At 40.4% G+C, this 24775-nt stretch overlaps 1 protein-coding gene across 1 annotated transcript in view; it reads left to right on the top strand.

Moving 5' to 3' along the window:
- The first annotated feature begins 526 nt into the window (after positions 1-526).
- The window catches only part of GNB4 (G protein subunit beta 4), a 56142-nt gene continuing 31893 nt past the window's right edge, over positions 527-24775 (top strand). Inside the window, exon 1 of the mRNA XM_083868458.1 lies at positions 527-625. The gene's annotated coding sequence lies outside the window, so the exon portion shown is untranslated. The remainder of the gene's footprint in view (positions 626-24775) is intronic.

Genomic DNA, 24775 nt, shown 5'->3' with positions numbered 1-24775 from the left:
TAAAGGGAATAAATATAATAATAGGTAACTTTATGTAGCAACAAATAAGGTGAAAGGGAATAATGAAAAATACATCCACCATTGCCTGAATATGACTCTGAGCTATTTTAATGGGAAATTTTAACAGAATTGGGAGGGGGGTGGGGGGGGGGAAGAGAAGAATCCCAGTGTCTGAATTATTAAAATAATCAACCCCCAATTTGCTTCAATTAAATACTTAGAGATGCTCCCAATGTTTTGATTAAGGAAAAAATTAGAAAGTTTGTTATTCACCTCAGCAGGCAGCTCTGCAAAATGGAAGGTCCCTGTGCTCCTCTGAAGCCATTTAATGCATATGTGAGCATGGATTCCCAGAACTATCTATAATGCATATAGTGCTTTCTGCTCCCAGTGGCTTTTTTTCCCACTCTCTTTACGTCATTTGCCATTTGTGAGGGTTGCCAGGGTAATGACCAATCATCCCTGGAGAGATGCCTGCTAGTAAGGACAACATAGGCTTTCTCTTTTTTGGTATTCTGCAGTATGTATTTGAGAGCTATTCTAGCATCGAGATTGCAGAACTTTTGTTTAGTTAGCAGGGAGGGAAAGTTTACAGAGTATGAAATAGCAGCTGACAACTATTGAGGTAAGTGAGGATTTTTCTATTTTATTAACTGTCCTGTCTGGATTTATTCAAAGCATTGAGCATCATCACTTGTTGTTGTTGTTGTTGTTTTTGTAGTTGTTGTTGTTATAAATGCGGCTGACCTTGAAATTAGAGAGATTTTGCCTAATGTGAACAATGAAATCTTAGTAGTGCTGCATGTATAGCAGAGCAGGATTTTATTCTCTTTGTAATTATGAACCCCACAGCCTCTCTCAGCACTGTAATCACCATATACATCCACTCATTCCCAACATATTTTCAGAAGAATTAATTTAAAATAAGAAACTCACAGAGTGGTGTGATGCAGATTTCAGAGCATGAAGTGTGGTTGCCTCTCAGGCAAATGGGAAGTTCTGAATACTCTTGGTTGTGTTGTATGTATATATTAGGCCACATCACGTGGGAACTGAAAATCCAGAAAAGAGTCCTGTCCCATAGGATGCTGAAGATGTTGAACTCCTGTTGTTTTTAAATGTTGTCTGTTGAACAGCCCGTTGAAGGCTCACGGGTGACTCTTTACTCACCTATGGACAATGAGAAAATAGAACCTTCAGGTTACAAACCATTTTTCTGGCACTGGGATCAGTAGTGTAAGCTGGTGATGGTCATTGCTTCACAGAATGGGCCCAGATTTTGTTCTTTTGCATGACAGGGCACCTAAATAATACATGAGAAAGGAGGCAAAAAAAATCTATCCAGATGTTCCCAATGACCTCGGAAGTATTTATATGTAATCTGGGTTATGATGGATGTGACTGAAGTGGTTGGTTTGGGATGGTTTCGTTGGGTTTTTGTTGTTGTTTTAAATGACTCCCCTTAGAATTACTCTGGCACAGTTCCTTGTTTGTGATGGCTTCCTGGGAGAGACGGGCAGTTGATGAGGTGCTTGTATTTTTTTCCTGTAGAATTGCCAATATATCAAAGTTCAAATTAGTAACTGTCTCATCAGAATCACTGTTTGCTGCCTAATATATGTGCACCTCCACGTGTGCTTCACATCCTGGCAATCTCACCTGTCCTGATGGACATGGTATATATAAACCAGCATAAAGCATACATTTATTTTACTCTATTTTCTGCTTACTGCAAATATATACAGAGTGTAATTTTTGGCTTACACTTTTCCCCACTAGAAAAATATATTGGGGCACTTAATTTAGCGTGGTGAATTCCAGTTGCTAAATTTTAGATGTTGCTATGTGTTCAAATGTGTGTATGATAGCTTTCCATTATCAAAACAACTGGAGTACAGCAGTGAGTCTGAATGTGTATATGTGAGAGGGAAGAGAATTCAGAGTGACAGTTTTAAAAGTCTGAGATGAAAATGATCTTTTCATCAGACTGTTGAGAAAATAAGTTTGTTCAGAAAGTTTCCCCTTTCTAAAAATTGTTACTGGTTTTTGATATCTGTGTTCTGAGCATCACTTTTAAGCAGTTTAGGATATGAATAATATTAAATGCTTGCACTGTAGAGGAAAAAAAATCAGTAAGTTCAAAGAAAATTTATTGTTATCTAATGTTTATCAGCATTCCTTATGATTCCACTGTTTATAGTAATCTGGGAAGTAGAAGCTCAAAATGATAGTTTTATTATTCTAGGTGTTGCCTTTTGACAGAGAAATAACATGATGACATTTAGATAAGACAAATGATTAGGAAAGTAGGTCTTCAAATGAGATATTCGGAGGTCAACCTTCCTGGAGAAGATGGTGGGTAAAAAGCCTCAGTCTTTGTCTTTCTGTCCACTTTTCCCTGTCTATCTGCTTTACCATCTCTCTTTCCAACTTGAAAATGCTCCTTAGCTGTATTGTGCAGAGAATGGCATTTACTTCCAGACAGTGGGACAGAGGGAGGGAAGCTGCAAGGAGGAAAAGGGAATGAGCCTGCACTGTGAATTGTTCGCAGTGTAACTGCCAATAATTAGGGCAAGGTATCTGTGGCCCTGAGGAGAGGAATAATTAACAGCACAAAATGATCCACTGACAAAAAGTCAGGCTTCAGACCAGGATGGGGAAGTATGGCACAGGCTGAAAAACAAGGAGATGCTCATGAAAGGGGGAACATGTCAGGATGGCAAAAGAGAAGCTAAAAGGAGAAGTCTCTCCAGGAGAGACAGGCTGGATAAGTTCAAGAATATGTAAAAACATTCAGTAGCCCAAACTCCTCATCCCTTGAGAAACAGAAGGCAAAAAATAAATGAAGGTGAATAATCATCCAATGAACAATCATTTCTAAACATAGTGTATGACAAAGCAAATCACTATTGATAACAGGGTTAGTGCTACCTCTGCACTGGACAGCTCAGCCTGAACCTGGCCTTTGCTGGTGGAGGTCAGTTCTCCTGACCTGATGGATTATTTTATCTGGTAGACGTCATCCATCCATGATCTGGCATAGATTACTTTTTTGGTCGGTTGGTTTGTTGGGTTTTTTAATGAACAATATCTCTCTGGATCTATATCTCACAGAAATACTGTGAGTTTTAATCTGTGACTGTAGTGAATAACGAGACCATCAGATGCAAATTTACTAATCCATGTTTATCAAACCAAAGCCTTACGGTTTTGTATTTTGTTATCACTGTTTGGAGTCCAGGCTGTTATTTCATTACCTGGACCTGACTGTCCACTGCAATGAGTAAGCATGGTTCTGTCACTTCTGGAATCTGGTGATGTAACTCCAAAACTCTGGTGTGAAATCATGGTGCATGTGTACTCAGAGCATTAGAGAATAGTTTAATTGCATGAACTTAGTTAAAGTGGCCCCAGAAGGCATAGAATAGTTGCAACATAACTGCCTGGTTTTAAACTGTCAGTTACTGGCATTTTTGAAAAAAGAGTGGTTGAAAATGTGCTTTATCATCCAAAACTGCAATTCAGGAACACAACAAAGGCATGCAGAAGGAAAGTGAGTTACTGCTGCTCGACCAGCAATATGCATAGTTAGGAAAGGCTGAAATTTGGAAAGTATTGCAGCATTTCCAATGTCTCTTTTAAAGTGTGTGGTAAGGTTCACTTTGAGCAAGAAATTAGAGAGAAAATGTCTTGTGGTTTAAAACAGAAGTGGTTGATAGAAGATGGGCATTTTAGAGCACTTTACTAAAAGCTTCCAATTTATAAATTTAGTTCTATTTTCTAAGTATTTAACTTGAGTTTCATTGCACATCCATAGGCTCTAAGTTTCAAAGAGAGATGCTTTTGAACATTATGTCACTTATTGCTGAATTGTTATGTAGTTGCTGTGTGATGCCAGACAAGTCCATGAAACACTTCAGGGCTTGTTTCTTCCCCTGGGGATTAGTAGTATTTACCTTATAAGCCTATAGGTATTCCTGGTATTCTTTGTGTAGTGTTTTGAGTAGCCATGTTGTTCAAGGCCTAGTTACTTAGATATGCAAAGTACTGCAGCACACAGCCCTCTGAGACCCCCCAAGTTCATCCTGTTTTTCTGTTGTAGTTACAAGGTCAAGTTGAAATAATCCCCATGATTATAAGAGCGTGTATGAAAACCTTTCCTGGAGAGCAACATCTGTTAATCTGGTGGCAATAGTGATTCAAAGGAGCTCTTTGGGAGGAGAATTCATTCTGTCTCACATGAACATGATGACTCAGTAATTCACATCGAGAGAGAGAAACATTCTGCAGGCCTCACAAATGTGATTCTGGAGACTCATTACATGCATTATTGTGAGCTTTTGTGAGGCGCCTGACACAGCAGTGCCAGCGGTTTCTGGCATCCATGGCCCTGTCTTCCTGCAGCAGGAATGATCCTCAGCCTTCCTCAGTGCCAGGGCTGCACACAAACCCTCCTGCCCTGCCATTCCTCAGGGGCAGCACCTGTGCCTCTCATTTCTCACCACTGGGGATAAAGCAGAGTCAGGGTGTAACAGCAAAGGACAATATGACAGGACTCTGCCACAAACCCACCCATTTATTGGTAAGTCATTAACAGCTCTGCCTGCAGCTTGGGTTCACTTGTTCAGAGAAATGACATTCCTCCCATGGGCTCTGGACATGCACATCAAATTTCATGAGGATTTAATTTTATTTACCCCGTTACCTAAAATTTGAGCCAAATTCAGCCCCCATCCATACAAGTGCCCTTGCTGCTTGAGCCTTCTCATGAGAGCAGCCTCATATTTTCACCTGGATGGGTGAACAGGCACCTGCCAGAACGTGGTGGGAGCTGATGACTGACACTCCACACCTGAGCTTGGTGTGCCTGCTCCAGCCCTGCTTGCTTTAAAAGACAAACATTGCCCTGGACAGATGAAAGTACTCATAGATGCCATGTAGTAACATTATGTGAAAAGCTCAGGACCTGAAATATTTACAGCTTAATTGACTGCAATTCCTATTGACTTCAATGGGTGTTTTATTCAATTAGGGACTGCAGAATTTACATCATTGCCTCTGGCTTACATCATTGCAAATATTATCGATGCTTATAAAGCTTTTGGGGATCTTTCAGGCTTTTAGTCCATAAAGTGACTAATGTGAAAGTCTTGCTTGGGGGTAAGAGGAGTATTTATAGCCAGCTCATCTTTCATTTACTTATTCCTGAGTCTCTCTGTGCTATTCCTTTGGGAATGCTCATGTAAAATCTGCAATTTAACGAAGAGGGGGAAAGCAAAATTTTCTCAATACAGGAAGATTCAAGTTTCACTTTGAACATTAGAAGTGCACGTTTCTTATTTTCTTGCCTAAAAGGTAAAAGTGAATCTGATTAATTTTGATCTCATGAAACTATGAAATTAAGGCATGGTAAATTTAGAATGAATATTGAGGAAAATTAACAGTTTCCCAGGGATGAGCATGAATACAGGGACTGGAATTTAAAACTATGCAGATTGGAGCACCAGAAATTCTGACAAAAAGAACTCAAACTGGTGAGAAGGATCAGAGTGGCTTGAAAGAATTTTTACCTTTCTAATCTACATGTGCTATAAACCAGTGTTGGAGTGACTGTGTGAGTAGCACAAACAGGCCTTGTGTACCTTAATTTGTGTACCTCTCACCTTCTTACTACAGTAGGGAATATGGATAATATAGAAATCCTTATGCTGACTCTGTGTTAGGCCTGGAGAGAAAAGGGATACAGCTTCTCCTCCTTCTCATTCAGTGCTTTGGGGAAAAGTGGTGAGTAAACCATTTCACATATACCGTGTGCAGTTGCATTTCATACTTCTTTTTTATCCAGAAATGGCAATGAAACATCTAGAAATATATATGTATATATTTATATGTTTGTATATTTATATATTTAGATATATATGTGTGTGTATGTAAATAAATGAAAACAAAAGATGGCACAACCAGTTTTAGGATGTGTGGTAGAAATCTGACTGCATTTCAGACAATATTCTTACTACAGATCTTCCCAGAAAAATCTGCAGGAAGAGCTAGGAAAAGTCACACATATATAACATGCATAGTTTTAGATCTGTTTTAGCAAAATTGGAGAAATGTATCTGTGGCAAAATTGATACAATTCCCAGGTAGAACACTGACTCTTTAATTCTGTCATGGTATGTGAAGTGAAATTGGACATAAAAGTAGAGGTAGCCTCCTTATAGAAGGCATTTTTTTTTTGCAGCAGAGAACACAATAAATGTTATCTGTCAGGGAAAGAAGCAGGCTATTTAAATTCAGGCAGCATAGCATCTTCAGTTGGAAGGGCTATTTTTAACTTCAGATGTAGCTTAATTTAGAAACTGAGCAGCCCAAGTCCCTTTTTTTTTTTCCCACCTCTCCGACTGGAGATTTTTTATAATGATTGTAGATCCCCTTGTGTGATGATGCTGAATAGAATAAGAAATACATTATCCTGAGCTTCAAGGTCATGAAAATGCACATCTAAACAAAGCAGCTTTGTGGCAGGCAATGCTGGCATACACGTGTAAACACAGAGACCAGATGAGATCGATGCACAGTTTTCTAAGCATAAGGGCCACTTTGGCAATTTGCCAGGAGGTGGCATAGAATTTTCATATCCATTTATGCAAGATCTTACCCAGATCTGTATTATTTTGTGTAGGAAGTGCTGTAATTGCATATAGTCCTATACAATGTGTGATAAAGAGAGTGTAAATTCCAGTGGTTTCTAAGGCAGAAATATTTATGAGAAATCTGGCAGTGATTTCCTGCATTGATTTTTCTGAGGCAGCTTCTTGTATTTGGCTTTGTTTGCAAGTTAATCACAAGAATTGAGAAGCTCATTTCGTTATAGAAGATATTCAGAATTAAGAATTGCAGATTTGACTCTATTAAGTGATTACAGGCTTTTTAATGTATTCAGATCCAGAATATGAAAAAAATCCTCTCACAAATGGAAGTACTTCCAAGATGGCTTGTTGCAAACACTCTTCTTGCATAATTGCATACTCTATGTCACTCAGCATTCATTGGGTGAATTGCAGTAGCATTTCAGCATAAAGCTCAATCCAAGCTGGATTTTACAGTTTACCTGTTTGAGCTCAGCCAGAAGAGATTCTGAAAGCTGCTCCAGTTGCATAACAATAACAAGGAGTGGAGAGACATGTGCCATTGCGACAGAAATAATGGGGTTATTAATAAGCTGAGTGTGACACGGGAAAGTTGGCTTTATTTCTGAGCATAGTGACACCTTCACCATTAACTCCTGAGCACACACAACTTCCTACAGTTCCTGAGATTTTGCTTGAAGTGTTGAGCGTTTGTGCACATACAGAAAAGAGAACTTTTTCTGTAGTCACCTAAAATCCTGCAATTATATGTGAAAGCTTCTGCTGCCATTTATTCTTTAACTTATGACAGCTAAAATTAGAGGCTTTCATTCCATTGTTTTTATACACTGGGTAGTGTGATGTAATGTAGGAAGAACACCATAAAACAAGTTAGAAATGTAGAGTTATAATCATTAATGTATAATATATATAATATATTATTATATAAATAATATATTATATATATAAATATATATATTATAATATATATATTATATATTATATATTATATATATATTATATAATATATATAATATATAATTATATATATTATATATATATTATATATTATATATATAATATATATATTATATATATTATATATATATAATATATTATAAATATAATATATTATATATATAAATAATATTATAATATAAATATATTATATTATTATTAATAATATTATATAATCATTAATGGAGGCTAAAAGGAAATATCATTTAGAGGCTGGACTACTTCTGAATTGCCTACTTTGGATAGGGATTCTTCCATCTTCCTCTGAAACATTTGTTTTTGAGGACTGCTCCTTTCCCTGGCTATATTCTATGTGGAGGGAATATGGGAGTTAGCACAGAAGCTGTTAGAGCCATGAGACCCTGCTGTGGGGTTTCCTTAATTCTCTGCTGGCCACACAAACCTGAATTAAGGCTGAATTTAGTCTCTGGGAGGCATTTTAGTGGTGCTATCAGACCAGGAAATTCAGACTGTGACGCACACTTTGGATTGGGAATGTGAATTCACAGCCCTTTCTTAAAGAGGCTTTTCTTTAAAGTAAGGCAGATATATTGCAGCAGTATTTGCTGACGTGTTTCAGCTTTCAAAAGAGAATGTGTTTTTCTCGTCAAAGACTTGATCTGAAGCTTGTAGCAAAAGAAGCATTCAGCAAACACACTTTCTTGTTTTAGGTATGTTGGTATGCTGTCAAGAAGCAGGATTCAGTTTGCCTGTTAAAGAAGTTTTAAAAAAGACTAAAAACCGTCCAAAAGGAGCAGGGGGGTTGTCAAGAAAACAACAATTCTGAAATCTTACAGAATTGAGGGCAATATTTTTGGTCTTACAGAAATACAGGGTATACTCAAAATAAATTTCTGAATGGCTTTATAAGATCTAATCAGCTAGACAATAAAACTGTCCATTTGTGTCTGCTTTATTTTCATTCAGTTTGTAGTACAGAGGAAAACAGCAAGTGTGAGAGCAAATAGTAATTCTATTTTCAGGCATTCAAGCTCTTAAACAGCAAATTTCTTTGAAGAAATATGGTAACACAGAGATAATGAGGTGAGTTTCAAGTGACATAAAAGATGTGAGGTGGGTGTTGGTCTCTTCTCCCAAATAATAAGTGATAATAAAAGAGGAAGTGGCCTGAAGTTGCACCAGGGGAGGTTTAAATTGGACTTTAGGAGGAGTTTCTTCATGGAAAGGATTGGCAAGTCCTGGCACAGGTGCCCAGGGCAGTGGATGAGTCTCTACCCCTGGAGGTATTGAAAAGGTGTGTAGGTGTGGCACCTGGGGACATGGGTTAGTGATGGACCTGCAGTGCTAAGTTGAAGGTTGGACTCAATGGTCTTAGAGGTCTTTTCCAACTTAAATTATAATAATTGTTTTTTATTTAGTAGTTTTCATCCACAGATCTCAATGTGTTTTATAATGAAGGTCAATCACCTGCATAATGTACTGACTCTTTCATAAGAATTTTATTATAATTTTTCCATTGAAAAAGTTGAAGCCACTCTTCTGTGCCATTTGTTACAGGAAAATGTAGCAATGTGTTCTATGCCCACAAATCTTGTAGGAAGGACAAGCAGTTGACTGGAGCTTTTATTAATCAGTGTGTTGTCTTCTCAGAAATGGGAAATGATTTTATCAAAGTGTGACAAATTACAAATAAATAAATTGATATTCAAGTGAAGCGCAGGAGACTAACAGCCAGTGTGTGTCTATAAAAATGCAGTGTGCTATTCCTGTAGAAGGATTTCCACAAATCAGGATGAAAGCAGTGCACAAACATACGTAGGCATCGTCATCCTGAGCTCTTTCATCTTGGGGGAGATGGCCACAGATGAGGAACTAAAAATACTCAAAATTAAGAGCGCATGCTCTCGAGAGGGGATCAAAGGCTGAGATGCTCTTTAGGCATGCAAACAACCATAAGTATCAGAGCAGGAAGAGTGTGGTTGAACCATTTACTGCTCTGATAAAATCTGCTACTTTAGTTTCAGTGAAATTTGTGATAGTAACAGAAATGGGGTGCAGAGGCACAGGGAAAGAGATGTGTAAGGTCAGTCCTGTTCCCTAACTTTGCATGCCTAACACAGGTGCCTAAATGAGGAAGGCAATTTTTCCTGACTATTGAAAGATTAAATACCGAGGATGTCATTTGAGAAGGTAATTCAGACTCCACAAGTATGGCTTCTGCTCTGAAGTACCTCTAGAAGAGCTGGACAGCTGGACACCCTTCAGTGGTTTGTGGGAAACTTGGGTGAAGTGCCTGCCCGAAGCCCCAGGGCTGGTGTTAAACACAGCCCATGCAGGGCCACTGCAAAGCCAACTTTGTACCCAAAGTGATAACGTTCTTTCCTTGAGAAACTTCCTTTTTCCCCTCAGGCTTCTCTTTCTCTTTTTATGACGCACAGGTCTCGTGTGTGGAGGCTGAATCGTTTGTCTGAAGGACAGAGTTGATCTTAGGTCTGTGCATTGCACTTTTAACTAAGTCAGAGACTCTCCTCTGTGTGCCTACCTAGATAGGGGAGGTTATTTCTCTAATCAGAGTTAACTTCCATAAAAGCACCTGGCAAAAAACATAATTTGTGTTGTTTAGTTCAATAACATCCCTGAAAAGCAGAGCAAGGTTCATAACCAAACCAAGAGCAATAGTTTTTGTGCCATATCTGATTTAATAAGAAAGAAGTATTTATTTGGAAAAGAAGATATGTAAAAGTTGGCTTTTCATTAAAACAGATAGGGGTTTTTTAAACTCTAAAAAGATTTTTTTAATTTATTGTTAAAAATAGAGTTTTCAATTTGATTGCTGAAAATTCTGCATCTAGAGGCTGGCTTTGGAAGTTCTTTGCAGCTGACTTGCAGCACTATTAACACTTCTCATGTTTCTCTGTTGCACTTGTCTTGTTTAATACCAGACAGGGAGCCATGTGGGTGACAGCTCTATACCAACAAATCCTAACAGACAGATGCTACCATTTGATCCTGATATTCACTGTATGTTTTACTGAGTGCTTCAACCAGGAATTAAAAATACAAGCACGTGCTTTTTTTCCCTGTATGCATGTCCATAAAAAGCCTGATCTGGTGAAACATAATAGTAATAGGAAGCTATTTTTAGACCAAATGGAGCAGGGGAACAATGACAATAATATGTTTCATGGTACAAGAAAGCTGACATTGGCCAACATTCATCACCAGATCTTGCATCAGCATTCACCATCCCTAAATAAAGCAGTAAGAAGAAACTTCCTCCTCCCGTTAAGTGGCCCTTTATGCAGAGGAGATCAAATTCAGCTGATAATGTCACCAGGAAGTGTGTGCAATATTTAAAATCCGGTTGACAGTGTAAATACTCTGTCATTGAGGCAGCTGTGGCAGGGGCACCTCCTGTGCCTGAGCATTGGGTCCAAGTGTGAGGGGGGAATCCCAGAGCCAGGGAAATCCAGGGAGGAGCAGAGAGCTCTGGCAGCTCTTGTGAGCCACCTTGGGAGATTGCAGCTGTGCTGGGAGTGACCAGGAATGCTGTGAACAGGGATCGAGGGGGCACTTTCAGAGCAGGGCACTGCTCATAGGGCCCAGCCCAGGGACTGCTCTCACAGGGTCTCCACTCACCCTACAGCTGAAACCACTGTTCCTTCCTTATGACGTTCAACAAGGACAAATGTACACTCTCACACCTGGGAAAATGTAATCCAGGGTGAGCTTCTTCCATTCATCCAGCAACTGACACCCCACAGGAAGTTGTTCTTCAGTTTGGAAGTGAAGGTGATGAACATGAGAACTGTGAGCTGGCTAAAGTTCTATTCCAAAGAAAGTGGCAAGGCTGGAGAACTGTTCCTAGTGGTGTTTCTCTGGGGTTAGTCTTGGGATCTGGTGTATTTGATATATTTACCACTGTGGTGAGGTGAAATTCCTAGGTAAGACACACTGGGGGGCATTGTTGATGTTGAGGAAGACTGAGTTGATGTTCAAAAAGGATTAGGCTAACTTTTATACCAGCTTGCTGGTGCTGTCAGATAAGTCTCATACTGTACAAACCAGATACTCTGGGTTCAATAATAACCTCACCTGTAACCTGGGGCTTTGTGAACTGGAAGTAGCAGAGGTGGAAACAAACCTGAGTGCACTTATCAGTGGAAGGATGAATGTGGTAAAACACTGGAATATAATTGAGGTAGATGTACCAGGTAGATGAGAGGTTTTTAACAATTTGAAGGAAATATTGGTACCATTTTTACCAAGAGTTTTAACTTCTCTAGAGTATTTCTACAGTTGGGTGTAGCTGTTTTCAGAAAAACTAACTTAAACTTTGAGAGGTGTAAAGAAGAGCTATAGGATAAGCAAGGGAATGGAGTTTCATCTTTTGAAGGGAAATTAGAAATGCCACATGTACCCAACCAAATGGAGGTTTCTAGAGTGATGAATCATTAAATACACTGAAGAAAATACTGGTGAGTGGAAAGGTTCAGTGTCCATGATCACTGCAGCCTCTCTGCTGAGATCACTAACAAAGCTGCCATTTGTTGTTCAGTGGCTTTCTTTGGGATGTGGATAGTGAACTGGTGTTAATTCCAAAGGTGCACAAAACTTTTGCATGTGACACTTACAAGAGGATGGCCTGTAAGGCTGTGCTTTTATTAGTACTGCAAAAAGTACTCAGCAGCCTCAAAAAACAAATGCCATTTTTCAAATCTTCGCAGCAGATTACGTACAAGAGAAAAGGATTTCTTCAATTGAGGTGAGCTTCCTCCTGTTTGGTGTGTTTGAGCTGGGCTGTGGTGGTGCCAGGCCTTTATCCCTGCCTAAGGAGGCAGCTCACCCTGCTGAGCTCTGGGTTTGCCTGGGGAGAGCTCCGTGAGTGCGGAGTGTGCTGACATCACGGTCCCCAGGGTGGCAGTTATTAGCTGCTAAGAATAGTCACAGGCAAACACTGAATAGAAAAATCAAATGTCTGCCTAAAACACCAGTGGATGGGGAGGCAAAGAGCTTGAGCTCAGCTGAGGGGCTATCTGTTTAGATGTGAGGGCAGCAATGTTGGGCATCACTCTGGTGCAGGTGATGCTTCAGGATTCGTGACCTGGGAGATTTCACAGAGACAAGCTCATCCCTGGTGCAATTCCAGAACTGTAATGGTAAGTGAGCTTTGCATGTTTATTTCCCACTGTTCAGGTTATCTGATCTGAGTGGTCTGTGTTTTGCAGCCCTTAATGTAACTGTGAGATTCAGGAGAGGCATGTCAGTGTTACTGCTGGTGTAATCACAGTTCTTTTAAAAGGTAATACACAAAGAAATACTGATTTTGCAAAATGAAGTGTTCAAGGTTAAGAAACAATGTACGGTAAGAACTACATATGGGCCTAGATGGTGCCTCCACTGTCCAAGTTCAGGAAAGGATCCTGCTCATCCTGTGTTTTGCAGCTCTTTGGCATAAATGTTACAACCTTTAGGCCCTGATTACAGGTTTATGACCTAGGACAGGCTCCAAGACAGAGGTCACATTTTCAGGTTTTAACTTACTTCCAGTTTTGTAATGCAAACTTCTGTTTAATGTTACTGTGGTATTAATAAGGTGTTTCAGATATTGAACTGTTCCAAATAAAAGTTCATCTAATTAAAGGAAAACACATATAAATACAGAAGCAATATAAGATGGAAGTTAAGATTAACACAAGATTGGATGTCTCACAACCTTTGAAAATCTTGTCTTGGCTTTTTATGCAAATTAGGCCATTGACAGAAATATTCAACTAGGTTTATCAGTGCTCTTAGGAGATTTTCTAACCTGAGCTACTCCTAACAGTATTTTTTACACTTCCTAATTTACTGTATAAAGGCAGGCAGGGGTAGAAATATAAAACGGTGACTCTCCCAGACAAACACCAGAGATTCTCATTACAAGTTACAAATTGGCCTGAATCTCCCTTGGCCAAAGTATAATCCTTGTCCCACCCCTTTGTACTTGCCCACACTGGCTTCGTGGTTATTTAAAACCATCGGAAATCACTTGTAACTATCACTGGTCCCCTTAGCAGGGAGAGCAACCTGTTCTCCCTCCAAATTTTGCACCTTGACCCCAGCTTCCCTAGTTTGCAGCCAGTTCACAGCAAAACCCACAAGTCTGATCCTACAGAGCCTGACTCACGTCTGTGCCAGCCCCTTGCAGGAGCCTTCCCCAGAGGGAGTGAGGATCTTGATGGATGTGCTGCTGCAGGATGTCAGAGTGTGCTAATGAAGCAACAGATCCATTACAGTATTTAGCCATTTTGCAAGATCCAATTACAGGAACTTTGTGAAGTATAAAATAGCTCGATTTTACCCTGTGCTTAGCCTGTAAAAGATAATGTCTCTAAAAGATCCTCCCATCCTGTCATTATTTCCGTGTGCTGATTCATCTATGTTCAAATTTGTTTAGAACTAGGATTTGATTCTGCCCTATTGCTTATCAGATTTTTGTAAATCTGTTTGATAATTGTTATGGATAAATATGAAGAATCCCTGGGTATTCTGCTTGCAGGGTGTGACACGTAAAATAGAAGTTTTTCTTGCAGATCAGAAGGCAGGACTGACGTAGGAATTATTGTCTAAAATTACATTGTCTCTGTTATGTAGGAATTCAGACAGTGATTGTGATAGTCTCTTTTGTCCTTTAAAAATGAGAATTTATGACTCAAAAGGTGCTATGCTGTCAGTCAGAAAATTCTTCCATTATACTGAATCTTATTTTTAATGGTGTAATATCCTGTTCTTTTAGGTGCAACTGTGGTGTTTTGAATGCAAACTGATTTACAGTCATTTTCTTCAGTCTGCGAAATAGGCACCAAAAAAAAAAAAAAAAAAAAAAAAAAAAAAAAAAAAAAAAAAAAAAAAGTAAGAAATTCTATATACCGTGTTAGTGTCCAGAGGGGTAAAATACAATACAATTTAAAAAATATTTGAAGAATTTTTCCTCATTCTAAGGGTTTATGAGTTTTATTTGTTTTAGGAAGAGGACTCCATTTTGGTCCTGCTTACTTGAAGGAGCAGCATCTTTAAAGAAAATTATAACAAGAAATGGAAATAGAGGGAAGCTTTTATGAAATAAAGTGCATGTGGCTTTTAGCATGTGGCCAACTTCTTGTTTAGAAAGATTTCCTGCTGCATTGGTTTTTCCCCGCTGTATCCCCCGAGGGCTGATCGTCGCTGTCTCCTGCAGACAATGCAGCAACGCCCTGGTTTTGTACCGCTGAACGATTTTTACATTCACAATCTGTTTCAGTCTTCCGGAGCATTGCATTGTTCTAGCATGGATTTATCTGAATTCTCTCATAAAAAGATGATTCTCTCTGGTCTGGGGGATGCCAGCAGGGATAAAGGCACATGCAGTAGCACAAACAGCTGAGATCTTGTGGCAGACTTGATAATCTGCTTGATGCTTTCCCTGATGGCCTTGACAACAATTTTAATGTCAATAGGGCAAAAATAACCTTTGCAAAATGTGATTTTCTGTTGGAATGCTGGTAAAGTAATGCTGATGTGGCATAAACTTCCACAGCTGGTGGCACTTTCTCATATGTTCTGTTACCTGTTAAATACAGAGGTGTACAAAACATTCCCAGCAAGAGGTAGAAGTACCTGAGCCTTGTGGCCTCTGACTTCAGCTGAGCAGCCAGACCCATCCTTTGCTTTTTTGTGTGCAAATGGACCAAATTTTCCATGTATGGAAATGATGTCAGCTGAAATTGAAGCAGTGTAGAAAACAAAACTGGGTAAATGTCTGTGAATGGATCTGCTTGATTTTTATAGAAAATAAAAGAATGGTGGACCTAAGTCATCAACAGAATTAGGGTGAAAGTCTTTGTAAAACACCTGTGGAAGTACATATTAATCACTATTACATGTCCCAAACTCTATGCCATTGAAATGATGAACAATTTAACAAAATATGTTCCTGGAATGTACTTAGATCCAATAGCAGGAAGTTGAGTCCAGCTGGAGTCAGAGTGGACATGAGGCATGTGTCCATTAGTGTGGGTCACTGGCATATCTAGAGAAGAAATGTGATATTTCACATGCACAGCAAGCTGAGTGTTTGTCCACATAAGACTGCACACATGTAATCTGAATTAATGTTGGCAAGTTAAGAGATCTGATGCACAAACTGCTCAGGGAACACAGTTGACTGTGGCTGTAAAATGCCAGACTGAGAGAGCAGAGTAATCTCTCTGGCTGGAAAATCCACTGATCCATAGCAATAGCTCTGTTCTGTATGTGCACAGCAGACAGAGAGCAAAAAAAGGTTTTAATTCCACTGCAGAATAAAATATTAATGGTCCTGCCTCACCACAATTTTTCACAAAATTAGATAGTTAGATTGTGTCAAACCTTGGCTCATCACCAAGACTACTTGCTATAAAATTTCTGACTTCAGAAGAGGGACACCTGTATTAAGGTGAAATTTGAAGATTCTCTAATATATAAGTTTGTGAGGTGGAGTCCTTATCCACAGCAATCATGTTGTCAGCAGTGCTGTTTGTTTGAAATAATGCTGCAGATTGGATCTGGTCCTTGATGCTGATCTCAACTTATATGTAGGACATAAACTGAATACATTACATTTTCTAATGTGCCCAGCCAGAATTCTCTAATGCAAACACCAAAGCTGAAGTAAATGGGAGCAGACAGTTCTCAGCCTGAGGTGCCAGGCCATTAGAAATTCCAGATTCTTAAATGTAAATGTAGTATAGATATCCAAGCTGAAAAGTGTCTCAAAAATATAGCCAAAGATTTATATTATTCTGACAACACACTGGAATCAGCTATTACTGCTGACACTGAGCCAAACCCAGTGAAGGAGTCTTTTGATGTATTTCAAGAAACATGTTTAGTGGCCTGTAACTGCATCTGTCACCACCATCCCCTCAGAAAAAAAAAAAAAAAAAAAAAAAAAAAAAAAAAAAAAAAGAAAAACCTGAGAAGGCTGTTTTTGTTTTTCAATCGTTAACTCTGCACTGCTGTGCCTTCCTTCCTCTCCAAGCTTCCCTTTTGTGTGGATGAAACCTGGTGATGCAGTGTTTGCCTATAGGCGTCCTTTTTCCTGCAAACACAGAAAAACCCTGAAGAACAAATAAACTGTTTAAGTTGCTGATCCTGCATGTTTGCAAATTCATTGGGAGATTTGGCTCACATGTAAGGACACAAAGATCCGGCTCCTAGGGAATAAACGTCAAAGAACATGAAAAGAAAAGCCTTGGTAGGCACTGGGACTATAAGAACAAAGAGTGCTTCCAAACTGCAGTAGTAAAAACCACTGGGAAATGTGGGATAGTCTGACAGAAGTGGTAAGAATGATGGTTCTGAGTCAGGCACTGAATCAGAAAAAAAAAAAAAAAAAAAAAAAAAAAAAAAAAAAAGAGGCTTGATCTAAGTGAATTAAAGCCACTCATATTCCTGGAAATGAATTATTTCCTCTTTATCAAAAAAGGGAAAAAAGACAAAGAGGTTAAGAATGTAATTATATGTCACAGAAGGAGTTATATGGCAATTTCTGTCTCCCATGCTTACATTGAGGGTACAGACCAAAACTCTGGTACGCTGACTGACTTGTGCAGTGTCTCAGCACTGTTGCCTGTGCTGCCTATTTATTTTTCAGTACTTCCTCTCAGAGGCTCTCTTTTAGCCCATGTCCTCTGCAGGCTTTCAGAGGAAGCTCTGGGTATTATTCTGTGTCCAGAGTAAACAGAAAGCACAGCACTGTCTTCTGTGCATAATCCCTCTCCTTCCCCTGTGAATTTACAAATACTGTAGAAAAAAAGAATGATCACAGAAATAGCTGTTTTAGAAGATCCCTCAGCACTGAGGACTTGGTTCCCTGCTTTGTCAGGGAGATCAGGCAATCCATGACATCACTTACCATTTACCTCACTGAGGCTCCAAGGAAGTGCCAAAGCCTATGAACCATCTCCCCTCTTTCCCATCTCAGAATATTTTCATTCTGTCCATCTCTGCCTGGACACAGAGTGCCTGGACACTGTGGCAGGGGGTGTTTTCAGTGCACACACTGATGTTCTGCCCACTCATATGTCAGGAGGGAACGTCCTCCCACTGGTATGAACAGCATGACCACGAAGAAAGATGAACAGTAACTGCAATATGTCCTTCAGGAGATGGATGGAAGTGAGAGGGAGTATGGTTTTGTGAGCTGTGTTTCAGGGCTTTGCTCATCAGTTGCATGACATCGCTGCATTTGTTTCCCAGTGTTTACAAACAGAATGAAATCAAGGTTGTAAACCTGAAAACCAAATTCATGTTCTTTGTTGATTGATGACAGACAGTAGAAAAAGGTAAAAAATAGATCATATACTCTTTAGGCTTTAAAATAGTCATTAAAGAACCTAATCACCAATTGGAAATTCACAACCAAGGTTTCAAATAGTTAACCTCCTTCTGTCTTATGTGCTCACTGTCTTTTTGTGTTATGTGGTTTGGGTTTTTGTTTGCAATTGTGGGGGTTTTTTTAATGAATGGAAGCTGTTTGGAAACAAATATACTAAGATTCAGTTATTCCTAAAACTTTGTCATTTAATGACAAAACTCCATTTCCTTATGAATGCATTGAGGTTGCTGCACTGGCATATCCAGACTCTGCCAATCATCAGAGAGGGGCTCAGTCATTCTTAATTGGCTGAAGGGTAGAAAAGGAGTGGGGCAATTTCCTACAGACTTCCTTCTGCCTCTCCTGGTATAATGCCTTGAAGCAGATGATGCTGCTATATCACAGAGACCACCAGGTTAAATTAAGATTATAACAACAACCCCAAAAGTTTTACGGAGTTGCAAACATCATTCTCTTATTATCCCAAAAAAAGTTTATTTTCCACCAGTTCCCTTGAGAGAAGAGTTAAAAATTGCCCTTTTATGGGAAGGCAACTGCCCAAAAATCCCCAGAAAAAGCAATCTGAGCATGGGCAGGGCTGGCTGGAGCCCAGGCAGTGGGACTGGGACTGGTGAGCCCCTGAAACAAAAGTGTGCAGCAGAAGCTGCTGCAGAGGTTCCCTGGCAGGTGCTGCTTGGAAAAGCAGAGACAGCCTGGCCTGTGGGAGTCCAAGGTGATGCAAAGTGAACAGGAATGAAAGAAAAAAAAAGGAAAGGGAACGTGGGAAAAGGAAATATCCTTTACTTTGTGTGCTGGAAAGATAAAACCCCATTGCACTGGTGCAGGGTTTTGAAGGATGTTTTGTCTTAGGCCCTGACTGTCTCCAAGCCAGTTTAAGTCACCAGTTTGATACACAGTGATGCCAATAAACACTAACCCTGTGCTTCTCTCCTCACACAGACACACATTTCTGCTGGATTCTTGCTCTTTAGCACAGTAGTGAACCAACACTTCTAAAACACCATCTGTTTTGCTGTGTCAAGGGAACCACTGCAGCCTAGTCATTAAATCACATTACAGCCCTCAGTCTAATGACATTTGTATAGATCTCCAGCTCGCTACTATTTGCCACTAATAAGGGTAGTCTGAAGATAATCATGCAGGGACATTATCCCATTTCTGCCTTAGCTACTCATTTCTGCTGTGCACAAATGGGCCAGCATGGCCTGACTTCTTCAATTTTTCTTGCTATATTTATTTGTCTTTCTTTTAGAAAAAATAATTGAGGGATCAATGAGGTTACTGTACCAGGTCTGTTGCTCAACTCTCCACTTCCCTGTTGTGGTGGGATCTTGCAGAAAACTTGAAGAAATCCAAAGAACAGCCAAACCTCTTCTCATACTTGCTCTGAGTAGCCTACCCTGCCTGTGAAATAGGCACTGGTGAACATGATTTAGCCTTAAAAGATTAAATATCTTTTTCTTATATCTCAGTGGAGACAATGCTAGGGCCCATATCAGCACTACTGAGTGCTCATTTGTTCTTTCTGTTTTAGCATTGCAAAAAAATTAGGTACTCTGTTACAGGTGCTTGAAACTGCAATAAATTACATGAAATGAATGGAATTATTTTGGATTTTAATCAATGGAGCTGCAGAATTTAACCAGCCATCTTAAAACCATTGTATTTATTTGTAAGATTGAAAATGTTATATTATTAATTTAAACAACTGCAGGGAAAATCCTGTTCTATTGACCTTGAAAATGCTGTTAAACACAGTAAATACAAAACATTCGCTTCCTAAAATGAAAAGATAAAATGCTCAGTCACTTAGAGCTTCACATGGAAATCATCAGGAAAACAGCTCCTGTTCTAAATGGAGCTGTCAAAGTGACAGGTTGCAAAAGAAACCTATTCCCAGCTATTCAGTAGTAACAAAAGATCAAGATGATCCGGTTTCATCAGACCATCAAAGAGGGAGACTTGAATTTGTTGAATTCAAATCAGTTTTCTCTGTTTGCTCACTTAGGCTGGTCCTAACTGTAGGATTTAAGAAATTGTAATAAACTGAGCTGTTACTCATTCCAAGAACATCAAGTCGCTGTCAATTACAAGGTGCAGAGACTTGAATAAAAATGCAACTGTCTTTTTTGAGAAATACTTTGGGTTGAACGCAGCCACTTTGACGTAAGATTCTCTGCATGTGCAATTAGCAACTCATTCTGGCAGTTTCCTTGTGGGAATTTTTCCAGGGATATTTGATGCAAATGTCTCTGAGAATCAGCTGTGGATGCACTATGAGGATCGTTTAGAAATCTTTTCTAGAAAAGACACCTCTGTGTCTGCTATATTTTGAACAAGAATGTACAGCTTTATCAATTCCTGACCCTTTGTCCCTGTCCAACAGCTCCACTACTCTACTCCAGCCTTTTCTTCTTTGGAGTAGGGCAAACCTTGGGTTTTTTTCATTTGCCAAGATACTTGGGGCTTCTTTGCAAAGGTGCTCCTGCTCTGCTGGTTGACATTCAGCATGGGCAGGCAGAGCTCGCCAAGGAAAAGAAGCAACAAGCCAGGAAGGAACAAAAACCTTTCAATCTTGAGTTCTTATTCCAAGTGTCTTTGAATCAGCAGCTCTGGGCCCATCCCAGCTCTTGAAGGAATGCCAGTTCAGAGCCGTGAGTGAACAAGGTGTGTGCGGGGGCGACTCCTTCCCTGTCATTTGTGAGAAGCCTCATTTTACAAAGTGCCTCTTCTTTCGCTGCGTTACCGGGGCTTGAATGGCTCCGAGGAGCTGGGAACGGCTCACAGGCTTTTTGCTCATGGCCTGTTGCCAGCCCAGCCCAGCCCGAGTGACCAGGAGCCGCTCCCGTGTCAGCACAGGCTGATGGATGATGTGAGCTGTGCCTCGGGCCGCTTCCAGCAGAAGGAGCATCACTAAAGCCAGCGCTGCCCTTGTCCCCAAGTGACTCTCTCGCAAGCCGGGGCTGTTTTGGGGCAGGGCAGAGCCGAGGCTCTGGGGGAGCAGCTGCCTCCTGCCTCGCATCCTCCCCTGCACACGGAGGGGGAACGCCAGCCTTGGAGCTGTCAGGCTGATGCCTTCCCCAGCACTGCGATGACACGCAGTGAAAACATGCTGGCAGCGGGAACAGAAATCAGGAGCATCCTGGGTTAGGAGCACGGATATCTGCTGGTAAAAAACACACACAAGAGCATGAATAGCTTCATTCAGAGTTTTGGACCGAAGCCCTCTGTGTATGAGGGAAATCATTAGCACACCATTAGCTCTCATGCGTTAAAGTGGAAATTGCTTCTTCATTGTAATCTCTAAGTTTGTTTTATGTTTTTACTATTTCCTTCTTGCAATTTGCTTGTTTAGTCTCTCATACTGGTCATTTTCACTCTGCTTGTATTTAATTTCACTCCTTTGTTTGCTCACTTGTTCTTCCATCTGAAAAGCTCACATGTTGGGGAACTTGCTCAGCAGCAAGGATAGAAGGAAACAGGTGGGCAAGCAATCTGAATTCTGATTTTGGCTCTGCCACTGGTTGCTTGGCAAGCTGTTTACACCACTCTGTGCCTTACTTTTCCAGGGAAAGAGATTTATAGTTGAAGAGCAGTTCAAAATCTTTGACAAAAAAAGAATGGTGCAGATACTTAGTGCTATTTACTGAAGGCAAGCACATGTAAAACCAGGTATTTTATTCCATGTGCTCCTTAAAATATCTATCAGGTAAACTCAGTAACCCTCTGTTCTTTTCCTTTCCGAATTAGTTCTAAATGTTGAGTCATCTTCATTGATGCACACATCCAAACCACCACATACACCTTAGCCTTTAACCTGCAAAAAATCCCAAACATTCTGGGTTCACAGCCCTTTTAACAGGTGTGATATGCAAGTAGCAAATCCTAGTAACTACTAGGATATAGCTACATTACAGGTCTGCACAGGCACTGCAGAAGATATGAAGTGCTCTCTCCTTAAACTTTAATGTTCTCTCTATTCCCTCCCTCCCCAGTTTAATTTGGATAAAGTGTTCACCAGCAGGGCACAGCGGTTTGTTAAGGGCACAGTTGTTACATAACTCTGTATTACTTACAGCCCTATAAAAGTGTTGCAGATAACACCAGAGACTGTGTCATTCCTCTGCCTTGTACCTCCACGGTGCCATTTCCAGTATAATTAATTCCCAACTGAATCCCTTTTCCCTCAGGAATGGCTGGGGTCAGAGCAGCACTGTCGATGCTGATGGAGGTAAAGAGCCAGCAGCAGCATTATGCTGAAAAGCTTCCTAAAAATGGTCTCTGTCTCCCTGCTGACCTGGAAACCCAGGTTTTGTATCAGGTTTCCTGATTCATGACAATAAAACTCTTCAGGTAGCTGAAGTTTTGTAAGTTAAATGGCAAAACTTCAAAACTGCAAGCTTGAGAAGCACTGCTGACAGCTTGGTGTAAGCTCAGCCTCAAAGTCCAGGGGAAGATGAAACACATCTGTAATTATTCTGACTGCAGTGAGTATTTCTTGCTGCACTGCACCAGAGGGTTAGCTTAGATTCCAAAGGTGAATTTGTGAACTTTACTGTAATGCAACTGCAACTCACAGAGTTAAATTCTTGGTTCATTTTACTGATCTTGACTGAAGTCTTTGCCAGTGTGGCACCTGGAGCTTGGTGCTCTGCAGCCTGTGGGAAGCTGCCATGGACAGGGCTCAAGGGGACAGTGTTGAGGTTATTTGCAGCAGGGCTTCGGATGTGAATGAGTTGGTGGGTGGCACTATGTGGATACACATACTAAAAAATATTACACCTGTGGTTTCCTAAGATTGGGTAGCAGTGGAATGCGAGAATCTTTCACTAAAAACGTGAAAAGCAATTTGGTTTTGTTGTGATTGGAAAGTGGCTTATATTTGTAAGAATTTCTAAAGGTAATTAATGTACCTGATCATGCTTATTCACTTGGCTTCCTGTCTTGTTCCATGAAAAGTCCAAACAATTTCTGAACAGACTGAACAGAATAATACTCCTTTAATACTCCTTTCTTCCTAATTCCACACTTCTACTACCCATGTCAGTTACTGAATGCTTTGTTAAGCTCCTTTTATGGCTATTCATTTTCTCTTTTGTCTCCACTCATTACACTGTATACCTGGCACACAACTTTAGTGTACATTATAGTCTTCATTTGTTGAGGTAGTAACTGAAAACTCACAGAAAGTGATCAATTGCTGTTCTCTGTGCAGCACATTAGTCCTTGTTTGCTCCCTACTGCACACAATGTAAAATTCTGTGAGGTTAGGAATAGGTTTGGTAGATGCTAAAGTGAGTGTAATTTCCAAAGCAGGATGTAGAAAACGCCATGCTCGGAATAGGTGGGAGAAGACCTACTTGGCAGAAAAGGACTGGGAGGTTTTTCAGACTGAGAGTTAAAAAGGGATCTTCGTTGTTTCTGCCCCTCCCATCTGCTGTTGTCTGCTGCTGAAAATGGGGCACAAAGCCAACATCGTGACATTTGAGCGGACAGCACTTTATGGAAGTGTCTCTCACAATTCCACACCCACACCCGTGGTAGAAATGAGCCTTCTCCCTGTCCAGGGCAAGCAAAGGTGCTGCCAGAGTTACAGCTGGTGTCAGCCTTCTCTCCCTGAGTCTGGCATTCGTAGGCAGACTCTTACATTTTTTCTGTGTGGGTTTTAAATAAGGTTCCCCTTCCTCTGCTTGCTTACTCCTCTCCCCCTGCAGAAGGAGTCGGAGGATTTCTAAAACACGCTGTGGAGTTTTCTCAGCCCTCACTGCCATCCCTGCCGGTGGGCTGGGCTGCAGCAGCAGAGAACGTGCAGAGGCACCGTGAGTGAGATGAGCTTTGCCTTTGCCTCACCGAGTCATCTCAGACAGCGGTGAAATACCCTGCAAATAACACCAGTGAAATACCCTGGAAATTACAGCGAGCGCGTGAAACTCACGACTGATCCCGGTGTCAAACTGATCTTAGAAAGGAGCACTACAGATCAAAAGGCTTTTTCAGCCCCTTTCATTTCTGCCACTGTTCTTTTACAATGAGTGCTTTCAGTGGTTCCACGAGTATCCGTCATCATTTTATCTGAAAGAAATACTAATATATCCAGTAATACGTGAGTACATATAGGCTGCACGTAAAGCATCTATCCATACATCCCCACTCCTCTTTCTTCTATTTAAATAGTGTTCAGTGATTGTTCAGTTCTCTTAAAAGGATGAGTCACCTGCAGCTGCACAATGATCCAGCTGTGTAGCTTGATAAATTATTTTACTGGACCTCAATAAGTAAATACACTGACATTTACTGTCATTATTTTGGTTTGTGCTTATATTATTTTTTTCTTAATTTTAAATTTGAATTAAATATTAGAAAATTAGCTTGACGATATAAAAGGAATTGCTGGATTGGCAGCTCTAGGAATTGAGGTTCCCTGTTTCTTGGTAGCACAGGGACACTCATAAAACACAGCAAGGCTGTTCCCCTCCACCTGCCCCATTAAACAGTGATCTGTGGACCAGAGCTGGTGGTGATCAGCCAGTGCAGGTGACTTATAAATTCCTTCTGGGAATTCTAGAGACACATGGACACAACTGAACTGAACTTCCACCTCAGATGCTTTTCATGTGGAGCATCACCTGGTGTGCAGAGAGCTCACCACTCCCTGGTGCTGTGAAGGACCACTCTGCATCAGCTGTGGGGTGACAGAAGAGCAGTGGGAGAGAAGAGGATCTGTCCCACTCCAGCTGTGCCCTGAGAAAGCAGAGGGGTCTGGAAGGGA

The sequence above is a fragment of the Zosterops lateralis genome, assembly GCF_965231275.1.
Source record: "Zosterops lateralis genome assembly, chromosome: 10".
Classification (NCBI taxonomy): Eukaryota; Metazoa; Chordata; class Aves; order Passeriformes; family Zosteropidae; genus Zosterops; species Zosterops lateralis.
The sequence above is the reverse complement of the archived record's forward strand: the minus strand, read 5'-3'. Positions and strand labels throughout refer to the sequence as shown.